We start from the raw sequence: 13,201 nt of genomic DNA, 5'->3' as shown, positions 1-13,201 counted from the left end.
GCAGAGCCCCGGCACCGCGGGGCGGGGGATCCGCCCTCCGCGGAACCAGCGCGGCCTTGGGCCGGACGGATGAGAAACTCCCGGCCTCCTCGAGGGGGTCAGTTATCACCTCGCAACCCGCTGCGAACTCAAAGCTTCGAGGGGCGAGAGCGGCAATGGGCCGAACCTCGGCCGCGCCTGCGGAGCCGGATTATCTCCTTCTTCTTGCGGTGGAAAGAAAAGAAGAAAATGCCTTTCTCTCGTTTTAGGTTTCCTATGATTTTGCACTGGAAAACAAATTAACCTAAGAGGATTTTCTGAATTTGAGATAGGAACAAAAGACAAGGTGAAAGCGTCTGAATTTTGAAAACGTGCCAAAGTCGCAAACAAGCCAATCCTTTTTCTGCATGTTGTCTCACTAAGATCTTTTATCAGCACTAAAAGAATATAGAGAAAAGGCTAACACAAATGAAAAAAAAAGGCACAAAAAAGATTTCCCAAAAAGCTATTTTCCGTAGAATACTGATTGTGCTTTCTGCTCTTCTCAAAAAAAAAAAAAAAAAAAAAAAAAAGTTAAAAAAAAAAAAAGTTTCTGTACATAGAATTATGCCAGAAGAAAACGAAGCAACAATGCAATCTGTGGATCTGATCTGGCCATTTAGATAAAATTATAATTTGGATTAATGAAGAGTAGAACTTCATTTGTCTAAGACATACATCTCTGCCATTATCTTGAACATCACTAATTTCATTTTAGGCTGAGATTGCTTCATACTCCACTACTGCCAAATCATCTGCCTACCAACTAAAGAAGTTTAGTTGATTGTGTGCTTTTTCATTGCTTCAAGTAGGGTCTGGAGGGAGGAAACAGCTGTCTCCAGAACTGAGCAAATACCTGGGAATTTAATAGCCTCCTACGACTCCAAAAATATTTGGTACACTTATTTTTGGTGAGACTATTTCCATCAAAGACAGAGAATTTTAAGTTTCTGTTCAAAATCAGGACCTCCATAGTATCCCAGTTTTCTCTGTTAAATATTTAAAATTTATTCATAGCTGGCCAGAAGAAACATTAAAAAGAAATGCTTCTGCTTCTATTGAGAGAGGAAATTTCTAAACACTAGTGGAAAAGTTTACTTAAAGGACTGGATTTCTCTTCCTCCAATAGAGTTTGTCATTTACATTTGGCAACATTCATGCCTTTGTGCTGAACAAAGCAAAGAATTGTGCAGATCAGATTAAGAATATATTAAAAAAAAAAAAAAATCTGCATCAAGAAGGGTTGTAAAACAGGAGTAGAAAAATATTCCTGCCAGACAAACCCCCCTTACATCATGCACACATACGAGCTAAACATTGCAGATACAACGATCCAATCTTTGTGCACAGTACGAAGCATAACTCTGACGCTCTATAATGGACAATACCACAGAGCGTGGACTGCACCAGGGTTGTACATTCTGCAGACTGCAGTGGCTTCCAAACTGTGTGAAATAATCTTATCTGCAGTCGCTGCTTTGTACGTTATTTATTTTGTGTTTCAAAATATAAGAATAATATCACGCTTTGTTGGTTTAGTGCTGGAAATTGATTCGGGTTATCAAATGAAGTATGGTAAAAGTCTCCGATGCCCTCACTGAATGTTTGCTCCTTATGTTTAGACCAGAAACACTATCTTCTTGACCAGGCGTTATCAGTCACAGTCTGTGTGCTTGGTTCCAACTGCTATAAAAAGTAAAGAGATACAGTTCAGCTTGCAGAATCTACCCGTCCTTCGCTAGCATCTACTGCTTTTCCTGCTTTCCACAGCCCCTGAGTTTTCTCAGGCGCTTCATCCTTCGACTCAAATGAGGAATACCACTATATCACCACTTAAAAGATTTTTTTTTTTTTTTTTTTTTTTTAAAGCTCAGAGATCCTACACAGCTCTGAGCACAGCGAGAACTGAATTGCCAGCAGAGGGGGAGAGTTAGAGAGACACTGTGATTTGATGTAACATCCACTGAAGTCACTGGAAGTATTCTCACCAACCGTGTCAATAAAAAGAAGGAAAAACCTTCCACTTGAGATGTTTGTGTGGTGTTTTCTCCAATTTACATTTTCCAGGTCCTATCTGTAACACCAGCTCTCCTCGCTGTTTATAGTGAAGGGTGTTCATGACTTTTTTCTGTGCGATAAAAAAAAAAAGCTCTGGGAAATGCAAGGCCACATATGGTCTCACAAATAATGATTAAGATGAGAAAAAAAAATCCTTCTTGACCAGAACAAAAAGGCACTGAGCAGCTTTAAGCAGAGAATACCGTATGCCACAGAGAATACCGTATGCCAACCCCTCATGCCTCTAATAAATCTGCATTTGATCATGCACTCTTAAGTCCTTAAGCACGTTGTAGAAATGGGACAAATCCTCTTTTGGAATTTACTGACTTAAAATAAATGAAAAGCAACATAATACCATTTATTTTAACATCATTGGATTCTGAAAAAGAAACCCCGATCGCATCATGGGATAGTGTTATTGTTATTTCTATGATTACCCCTGCATTTTTACACTCGACACTGCACATTGCTGCTAGCCAATTAAGCCTTTTGCTGCCGAGTTATACGGGAGATGAGAAGCATGTCAAGGGCTGGATTGAGGCACAAAAAGCAGTCACTGCTCTGTACTTCTTTCCTCAAGAAAGTCTAATCTATTTATTGTCTGCATAATGCCGCTGAGCCTGGTTGGGGCTGTGGTGCTGGAAAAATGCTTTTGTGCTTTCTGTGCTTGTGTCTCTGAAGCATAATAAGGTGGCATCCTACACATCCTATCCTATCCTTTAGTATCACCAGAATGTTTTTGGAACTGGCTCCTAGCATTGCACTAAAAAAAACCCCAACAAAGCAACCTTAAAAAAAAAGCAAAAAAAACCCCAACAACCCAAAACCAACAAAAATCCCCCACAACTTAAAACTAAAAACCAACCGGCCAATGAACCAAAACCCCTCCAGGGCTCAAAGTCCTGTTGGCCTGGGATTCTTGCTGCTGGCTCTGTCACACCAGCAGAGCCAAAAGTTAATTCAAAGACAAGGAGCTCGTCTGCCTTTAATACAGGCGATACATAGCATTGATCCACTTCTCATCTCCCACCTTCTCCTCTGCAACAGCCCTCAGGTAAGTTCTGTATCCAGTTTTCTTTAACCGCTTCACTTCTGAGGCCGAGTTGAAGCAGCTCTCTTGGCCTAAGGAATTAGCCAGGAGAAAGCAATGAAGATCTCCCCTGGTGCCTTTCTGATGTGTGTTTGCTTTCACCAACAGGCATAGCGTCCTTTAAGTCCTATGAGAATTCCAGTTCTTACTGGTCCATTGGCTCCTTGGCTCTTTGTCAAGCCCTTCATCTTCAAAGCACTCCATCCCCTTTTGATGCCAGCGTCTTTATTTGCATTTCGTAGCACCCAGAACACGCTAGGCAAATACGTTTAAAGTCCAACATATGCTTTGTAGAATTGCCAGATTGGAAAAAAAAAAAAATAATAATCACTCAGGAAATGGAGAAACCAACGGACCCTTAACAAACATCAAACTCCTGACAAAAAAAGAAGGCAAATTCATCCTCAGCTGACCTAGGTCACCTTTGAACAGACACAAGGTTCTTTATCAACTTGCCAATTCTCCCATTCTTTTAGACAACGGGTTTGTGTTTTGTTGTGTTTTCTTTACTTGTTTATCTCTTAATCTTTGAGTAAATTGCAAAACCTGAATTTGGCCATTGTAGAAACAGGTTCAAAGCTGCACAACTGACTTCCTACTTACTTCATAACCAAGGTGTCGGTCTCTTAAAATCCATTCAACTCCTCATTTGCTTTTTCTACCTTGATTCAGATTTGCATAGTCACTTGGGCCTGCATTCTGACATCCTTCCAATACATACTAATTTATTCCACCAATACTCCCATTCATGTCGGTATTCTCCAGTGGGAGTAAAGTGACAGAATCTTAACTATACGTGTTAGATGTTTTGGAAGTATCTGTTAGCCACATTATCATCCTTGCATCATCCCTTGCTTATGGTGCCAGTGATCTTTAGGGCTAAATAAAACAGCTGGATCTGATCAAAATGCGGAATAGCAGAGTCTTTCCCCTAATCTAATAGGCTTACAAGAATCAAAGATGTGTGAACTACTCCCAAACAGCAATTTATAGTTTCTTTTCAGGAGCTATGGTGTGTCCTCACAGCGCTTAGTGAATCATGCCACTTCCACATTTCATACTGTGCCTGCAAATTTTGCTCACAGATTCCCAAGTATTTACAGGCCAAATACTTTGATTGCCAATACGGCTCAAAGATAATATAAAGGAACTGTTATACTCTGAGGACAGTACATACCACGTTACAAATGCTGCTGTACTATAAATAAAAGCGTAAACAGGGTAGCTGCAGCGCCTATAGACATCTCCTCTCCAGCAGCACTCAGTAGTTTTGGACAGGCTCATCCTCACAAGGCGGCACACACAGAGTTACAGAGAGGAGATCACACCTGGGGCTTCTTAAGGAATGTATCGGGGCTGAGACACTGGCTGCTTAAATGGAGCTCACAACTGACGTACAGGATTTACTCACAGAGTAAAACGGTATTCTGAGCAGCTGGAAACAGGAACAATTTGCTTCTCCTTTAACTGAAGTGTCTAAACCCCATTTCTATTGAAATATTTTTTGCTAAAAATGTGTCATATTTATCAAATATGTAATTATACAAAAAAATGAACAGCTACTTTTTCAATGTCTTTGAGCACCGGCTTTAACTTCCACTCTTGATCTTCACTCGAATTTCCTTTGATGCATTACTTTGGCTAAGGTTCAATTATATAATTTTTCCACTGAAATTTATGTGACAGCAAATTTTAAATAAATAAATAAATAAATAAATAAATAAATAAATAAATAAAAGAGCAAGTGAATCCTTCTCTTTACAAACCAGTTTTGAGCCACCACCTAGCATACACAGATATTTAACATTATTTAAAACAAGTATTCACACTATATTAATATAGTAACCAGAATAATTGTGAGACGTGTGTCCTAGTCATTTCTGTGCTGCGCTGATGGGTGTCTGCCTCACCAAGAGGCTTCTAGAATTCACAATTGACCCAAGAGCAGAGAAAAAAAAAAAAAAAAAAAAAAAGGGTAAAGGATGATTGCGAAACAAATGGTACAGCTGGTTTGTGTGAGCTTAGTGAAAGGACTGATGTAAATTCAGATCCTCACAGGGCAGTCACGCCTCTCCAGTGGAGAAGAGGCAGATCTTTTCAGACTTGAGCAGTGCAGAAAACAATTAAGAGGAAAATAACAGTTACAAAGATAAGGCGGTTGGTGTGAAGAAAAGAGGGACAGAAAGCAGTGTGCGTAGAGCAGCGAGCATGTGAATGTCTGAACAAATTCACCATGCACCCTCCTGTACTCTGCGTATAGATACTTTTTCAGTTTGCGTCCAATTAGGATGAAATTAGCTGCATCTATCTAGCGATTTAATTTAAGAAAAGACACAATGCAACAATGCTTGCTATTGACAGGTTGTTCTGCCCTAACAGAAACGCAGAACACAAAAATGTGCAACTACTTTCCCACCTATAGGTAGGGAAACAATACAAAAGGTACTTTACCTTTGCTCATGCCTCCATGAGGAAGTTATTTCAAGGGTCCTTTGTTTCTTGTGTGCCAGCAGCTGTGCGACTGTAAAGAAAAACAGGGGTTGGGTTAATAATAAAGAAAGGTACAAGCCGTAGACTCCAAAGACTCAAGTTAAACATTTACTCCGGCTTGTTCTTGCGAGCAAACTCAGAGGGTCTGCTTTGCTAACTGCTGGCATCTTGAGAAACAGGTAACAGCCAATCTGCTGGCCCAGCTGCTTCCCTGTCTGCAGCTCAGACACACAGAGCAGAAACTGAAAATCACCTGTGCACATTGAAAAAAAAAAAAAAAAAAAAAAAAAAAAAGCAGGAAATTCTCCTAGGTAAGAAAGGCCCTTCACAATTCAAATTGTACTTGAAATATTTACCCATGGAATCGGATTTGTAATTACCCACTGATAATGACACTTTAGAATAAACAGGTTCACGTTTGTACTTGCATTTTATTTATTCAGATTTTTTTTTTTTTCCCTACAGAAAGCCTTTTGTTTCTATGTTAGCACAAGGTTAAGGTAAAGACTTCCAGTTTAGACAAGAAGTGCAAGCTCCTTTTCTATCAGATTCAGGGAACAGCAGCATTACTTGGCCGTTCCTGGAAAAAGGTGAGGGTGGAGCGCAGCCTTCATCCCTACACAGAAGCTCTGCTGCTTTGGGATCTTTCTGAAAGGATACTAGCGACTGCTTGTTGCTTTTCACAACATTATGTTCAGGCTGTTCATTTAAGGACTTGAAGATTAATTTAGGCACTTAATCTAGGCCATCTGAATTTCTAGGTATGGTTCTGTACCGTGCAAGGTCAGGAGCGGATCGGAATGCAATCCCCGCACAGAGACCCTGTCCACGTCTGGACTTTGGATACACGATGAACCTGTAACAGAAAACCAAACCAACAGCAAACCATAGGGACTAAACGGAGGAATGGCCTGGTGCAAGGTGCTATGAGGTTTCTCCAGCTCGCGCAGCCAGCCATCCGCGGGAGCCGGTTGTGCTAACTCACAGGACTCTGGGTTTTGCTGAATCAATCTCACCCTATCTTGTGTTTGGATACAAGAAGGCAGGCTCGTTTCTTTTAATGACAGCTCTGTTCTCCAGAACTGCACTCCAGTAGCTGAGGCACCAGGCTATGACTCAGGAGAGATGAGTATAATTCCGAGCTCAACTGCTAAGCAGCTATACAACTCAGGGCAAAATGCCCTTTGTCTGTCTGGTCTATTTAGACCACGGGCTCTTTGAGGTAAGACCAGTCTCTGACTGGATATTTTTACAGCACCTAATACAATGGAAATCCAGTCTCAGTTTGGTAGTTCTGTAATACAAATTAATAACAATAACTAGACTTGACTGCTTGACAAAAAGCAAATAGTTTGGAAAAAGCTGTCTTAAATCTTTCTATCCCACTTCCCCAGACCAAAAAAAATCTACAAATGTTATTTCTTTTGGCAGCTGAAACCTAATCCTACCTTGGTTAGCATAACAGAGAGAACAGGAAGCGCTGTGAAGGAATTTTTCATTCCCTGGGACGTCTTTGATCCCCCTCCCCTCCCTTTTCCTATCAGGTAATTTTCAAATCTTGATGTTTCCAGTTAGTCTACGTATCTTCTTGTTTTGTCTACTTCGGTCAAGCATTATTTAACTTCCATTTCATGGATGAAAAACTGGTCTGCGTTTAGACTTTGCTGTTGTGTAAGCCGGAACCTGAGAACTTCAGAATCCCAAAAGGGAATACAGCTAAAATTCACAGCCCTTGCCGGTGGAAAACCAATCATGACTTTGCCTTAACACAGACAAGGTGCATTCATATATTACATAAATGCTAAACAAATCATTTAATCATTTTCTGTTGCAGCCACCACTTTTTGTCACTTAGAGTTAGTGTCTCAGTTCAACCTTCCAACATATGGAGGAAATTTTTTCACCCTTATACATCTTGATTTATGCTCATCTAAAATGTGCAAAGCTCAAAACAAATTAATGTCTGTTTAATATTTGGGGTTCTGAAGGAATGTGTTGACCCTTATTTCAGTCCCACATGGAATGCAAGACTGCATCTCATGTGGGCAAGCTTGTGACAATGAAACAAGTAATAATTAAAATATGCATGACCCTCAAAGGGCTTAATTACCACACACTGCTGAGTGCAGCCTCATGCTTATTGCGAAGACAAGTCTGTAGCACTACAAAGCGGGAGATGACAACACACGCAAGATAAAAATGAAAGCAAGCTCATCATGGAGTAGGTAACACAGCATCCCCTTCGCCTGCAGATGAATGTTCCTGTCACACGAGCTGGAGCTTCAGTAGCATGTGCAAAGCACACCACTTGGAACTAAAGGAGCTGCATATGTACTGACTTTTTTTGCCTCGGCTCTTCCTGCTTTGAACCAGTCGCCGTTTGCCCTGCCTGATGGTTGTAGCACTCTGCATTTCTTTTTAGCCTTGATCTGATCAGATGGTCCTTCTTTTTCTACTTATCTTCTTTACTTCAGTTGCCACTGGCATCGTCTGCACCTTCAGGTTACCAGTAAAAAGTTCCTTAGAAGGCAACAGGAGTGGGGGCAATAGCCTGCTGTAGAAATCGCTCTGACTTTTCAAACAGTTCCATGATGGTCTTGCAGCTGCTCCCGGTCAAACACACTCAACAGCGGCATGACGGGGTCAGCTGCAGCAATGACACAGCATCTGTCAGCCATCAGATGGAAGATGTCATCTCTCATCTACTTCAAGGTAGGCTCAGAAAATATCTCTTCCCTGGGAGGGATTTAGCTCTTGATTAACGAAATACCTTACAGTCCCACAACTCCGTGTATCCCACGCTGTAGTAAGAATACTTAGTCCCATTTTATGGCTGGCAAACCGGGGTGTAGAGACAACAAATTACTTCAAGCTGTATAATTCCACTTCACTCAACAGCAACAACAGGATCAAGCAAAATACAATCCATGCGGGAAATTTCATTTAACCTATTTTTTTTACTCACACATACACAAATCTTGGTTTTAGGAGATCCCTATTCTGACAGTCCTCGATGGAATAGCAGGAGCTGTACCCATAAATCCTTGTACCCAGTCCCATACTACATAAGGCCCCATTATATATATATATTTTTTATTTTTTTTCTAGACCGTAATATACACCTAACATTTGCTGCTAACTATTGTGCATGCTTCCAATTTTCTGATACAATGACTTAACAGTAAGTCTCCTTGGTAATAATGAAGAAACATTGCTTGCACTTGCAAATAGTGCAATAATGATAATCAACAGTGATCTTGTCACGGATTCCTTTCTTTGCAAAGCTGTCCATAATTGGAAGCCACTGGAACGTATACCGACTTGGTTATGTGATTATTACTACTTGACTGCAGCACTGCTAAGCCCGAAAGATGCCAACAGAACTGAAGTTAGACTTGAAGTCTTTCCTGTCTCTCTTTTTTTCCCTCTCTCCTCTTTTCTTCTTTACCCAGAGACGGCCAACATTACTTCTTCCTTCTCTTCTCTGAGAAAAGTTACAATAAAAGCTACAAAAAGTGACTGGAAGGCAGAGTAGATATATAATTTCCCTCCTCTTTATGGCTTGAACTTGTGAAAATCCAGGAACATTTTTATTATTATTCTGTGTTATAATAACCTGCACATGGAGGTAGATTCTAGGCCATTATTGACTTCACTGGTCCTGAAACAAGGACATTGCTCAGAGCTCCATTTACAAAATGTATATACCACTGTTCTGCACTCTTGCTTCCAGCTATTTATAACTCCCCAGTGCCTCGGAGCAAACAGCTGGGGAATGAGTTAGGGACTCAATGGTACTCTGGGGACTCAATGGCACGATGCTTTTCTTTTCCATTTTTTCCCTTTTAAAATCGAATTCTTTTCAGCATTAGCAGAGTAAGACAGGCAAACAAAGTGTGCACAGAATGAGACAGTACAAAGGCAGTTGATACCACCAGCCCGATGGTGCTTGTCTGTCACTCATGCAAGCACAGATGATGTGGAGTTGCGTGGCCTAAATAGGAGCTTGTGCCTCGAGGATCAATGTGCACTAACTATGCGACGACCTTTAAGTGTGTGTAATGTCTCTGCCAATGACCTACCTTTTTTTTTTTCAAGCCTTTCTGGGGTGGTGGTTGCTAAAGGGACTCATATAGGCTGGAACTGCTATTAACTTGATGTGGGTGACTCTGCCTCATCAACCTGTGCAAGAACCAAGGACACGTTAGGTTCCTTCCTACTTTCCTAGCAGAAGGGCGGAAGAAATTATAGACTGCGACTTCCATTGTTGCAGGATGTAATGAGAGAAGGATCGACTCATCTTGCTGCAAACAGAGGAAATTAAATGGACATGCATGCCCTTTTTTAAAGAGTTCATTTGAAACCATCTTAGAAACATTTTCTCTCATTCTCAGAAACAGACCTCTCCTTGGGCTCTCAAGGCTGTGAGAGAAAAGGAGATCAGAAGGAAGATGTAGCAGGTTTTTGTTATTTTTAAGTGAGGCAATGAGCCTGGAAAACATAATCACTTCCTTTGCTTTGCAGCATTTCTAGGATAAAATGGCAGACCCTTCTGATGCACAGTCCCACTGGCCTGCAGGTCCCAGTGTTTCATGGGAGCTTACACACACCCTTCTGTGTTTCTGGCCCAGTATTGCTCTCCCCTCAACTGGTAGGTGTCTGAACTGGAAATCTGGATGTTCTTGAAGGGGCGGCGCTGGAACCTGTTGTGATGGGAACCCTGGCAGACAAACAAAAAAACACAGGAACTAAAACACCACAAGGAGCAACGTAATGGCTCTCAGTAAATGTTTTCCGAAAGGGACCCAGGCTAAGGCTGAGTAAGCAGAACAGCTTGCCCGCGGGCATCGGCTCTACCAGGGGCAGCTTCTCCACCGGTGTCCCTCAGACGCCGCGGACCCCCTCTGGGAGAGATTCAGTTATTTCATATTTTACATCCTGTTACTCTGACTTGATGACAATACACGTCCCACACGTGCCCCTAACGCTCACTTTCCTCACCAAACCGGCTCCTCGTGCCCTTTTTATGTGGGAACCCCCCGCCCTGGCCTACCCGCCCCGGGCCCGCCTGGCGCCCTGGCCGTCGCCAAGGGGGGGCTGTAAATGGCGGCTGGGCTGGGGCCGGGGGCTCCCTCCAAGAGGGCCGTGGGGGCCCTGTGGGGGCACTGGGGCTCTCTGGCAGCGCTGAGGGGAAAGGCATGGGGAGAGATCACAGCAATGTCGGGGTGTGAGAGGCAGAGCAGCCCTCAGCCAGCCTGACGGGGCTTCAAAGCACGGCCTGGGGGAGCAGCTGGGGGCCAGCTGGGCGCCGTCGTCACCTCCATTAGCGAGGGGGCCGCAGGGTCGCCTCCAGCCCGCGTTCAGGGCGATGCAGAGTTCAGGCAGGGGCCAAAAGCGAGAGGCTTTGAGTTAACCAAAGCGTAGCTTTTCTCATGGCAGGGCCTACTCGTTAGACAAATAAAAAAAAAAAAAATTATAGAAGGTGACAGGCTTGCAGTGTCAGGTGCCCAAGCCTGTGTGCTGAGAGGTAGGGCACCGGCGCGAGGTCACCGAGTCACTGCAGGAACTGCTTCACTTCTGCAACCAGAGATGGGAGCCATCATGGGAAGCTCCAGCATCCTAAGGCAAAGCAAATTGCTGCACAGGTTCTGACAGATTTTCTTTAGTTTTGTTTGGAAGTTAAGGAGTGAAGAGGCACAGCGCAAACAGAACGCCATCGGTGACAGAGGAGGTTTTTCCAGGGGCTGAATCTGCGTAGGAATTACTGACGACTCGGAATACGGTCAGCTTCTCATTATTGTAGTGCCAGAGAACACGGTGGTTTGACCACTTCCCTTCATCCTTTCCTCTCCTTTCCAGCAGGATTTGAGAGAGCACAACTGACAGACAAAAGAATTTGAGAAGGTCATTAGGAAAAAAAAAAAAAAAAAAAAGGCTGGCATCACTGCACAGATAATAAGACTTAATAATTTTTATTTCCAGTTTGATTTTTGTGTTTTCTTATGGAAACAGTCTCTTTGGGGGTGATAGTTCTTCGTTAAAACAAACAAAAAAACCACACAAAAAAACAAACAACAAAAACAATTAGTGGAATGAAACTGGAATGACAAACTGTGTTACATTGTCAGATCCTTTTATGCAACTATTCTAGTAGCCTTAATGAGTTGTAGGCATGTTTTTTCTTGCCTGTGTGCCTTCCTGGTTTTCAAAGTGCCAGTATAGGAATTGTTGTTTTGAAAAACGATGCAATAAAATTTTATTAGACAGAACAGGCTGGTTCTGTCCTGGTACGGACCAATTGCAGTGTAGGACAGAGGAAGAGACATGCCAAGCACAATAAGGAGGGAAGCGCTGGAATGTGACATTGGTATTTGCCTCCGATTGATTCTTCACCTTGGAGGAAAGATTTTAGTCCACAGGAAACTCTTTCTTCTTATTCATTGACAACTGGGAAATAATAGAGTTGTTCATCAAACAGTTGTCGTAAAAGACAAAAATAGCTCCGAACCCCTACAGCAGCCCCTCGGCAGCCCTAGGAAAGACCTCTTTGCTAATCCTGTCAGCTCCCCTGCCAAGCCAGGGCTGTTCTCTGCGCTGCAGTTTCTGGTGCTTTGGTTAAGCTCGTTTCAAATGTTCCGAAACATGTGGCCTCTATCATTTCTCTCTGCAGACTGTTGCAGGCTTAAGAAATAGCTGTTTCAGAAAGTTTTCCCTGCTATCTAGGGCGAGAGTTTCCTTGACTTCATCCCACTAGTTAGAGCTGTTTGATATACCCTACTAAGCTATCCCTTCCCAATGCTGATGTTATATTTGGTAAAACAAGGCACGCAAACTAATAATACTATTTTTACTTTCACGAATCAGTGTCTCCAGCTCAAAATCCTTATTGTTGATCAATTCTGAATGCTGTCCGATCCGATGATATTAGTTTTGTATAGTATTACCAAGAGCTAAATATTCTCATCTCTCTACAAGCACTTGTTGAGACATTTCTTTTTTCTTTCACCTGCATCCTTCTAACTTGTTTTTCTACTTCTTTGGCATATGTAGTGGATGGAAAATGCTATATATTAGTAAATTCCTCTTCTGTACAGAGTAATGTTAGACTGAAAAAGCAGGCCTGAAGCCTGGGGTCAGTTCCAGGTTTCACATGACTGTGGCCAGCTGTGGCGTTCACCTACATATAAAAATGCAAATTATATTTACCTGCTTTGAAGAGGTAACATTTAGTAGCTAAATTCATTTTCATAAGTATTCATAAATGCTGTTTACATAATACATGGTGATAATCAGATATTTAGCTGTGACTGTAATATGATCTTGTGAATTGACTGTTATCTAAAGGTTTTATGGGTTTTTTTTAAACAAGGTTATAGCAGAGCTCAGTAACTTTCCTCTGATGGGCAGGTGGCTGGAGGACAACACAGCCCTGAGCAGCGCTGCCACCTCTGCACCAGCTGGCTTGCTGCAGCAGTCCCCCTTTTGGTGCCTTGCTTTGTAGTGAATTCCTGGCTCTCTGTGCAAGGAGATCACACACCTTTC

General features: G+C 42.3%; 1 protein-coding gene across 2 annotated transcripts in view; it reads right to left on the bottom strand.

Annotated features, from left to right (window-relative positions):
* KCNJ16 (potassium voltage-gated channel subfamily J member 16) overlaps positions 1 to 6,731 on the bottom strand; it is a 38,454-nt gene extending 31,723 nt beyond the window's left edge. Inside the window, exons 1-2 of one of the 2 annotated variants that reach the window (XM_026861091.1) lie at positions 6,435 to 6,731; positions 5,621 to 5,690 (exon numbers count right to left, since the gene is read on the bottom strand). The gene's annotated coding sequence lies outside the window, so the exon portion shown is untranslated. Of the gene's footprint in view, positions 1 to 5,620; positions 5,691 to 6,434 lie in introns of those variants that run through there. The other variant, XM_026861092.1, reaches the window with a different exon arrangement.
* Positions 6,732 to 13,201: the final 6,470 nt, after the last annotated feature.

Source organism: Athene cunicularia, assembly GCF_003259725.1.
Source record: "Athene cunicularia isolate RWA chromosome 18 unlocalized genomic scaffold, athCun1 chr18_part1, whole genome shotgun sequence".
NCBI classification, from domain to species: Eukaryota; Metazoa; Chordata; class Aves; order Strigiformes; family Strigidae; genus Athene; species Athene cunicularia.
Note: the sequence above shows the minus strand (reverse complement) of the source record. Positions and strands in the feature narration are given on the sequence as shown.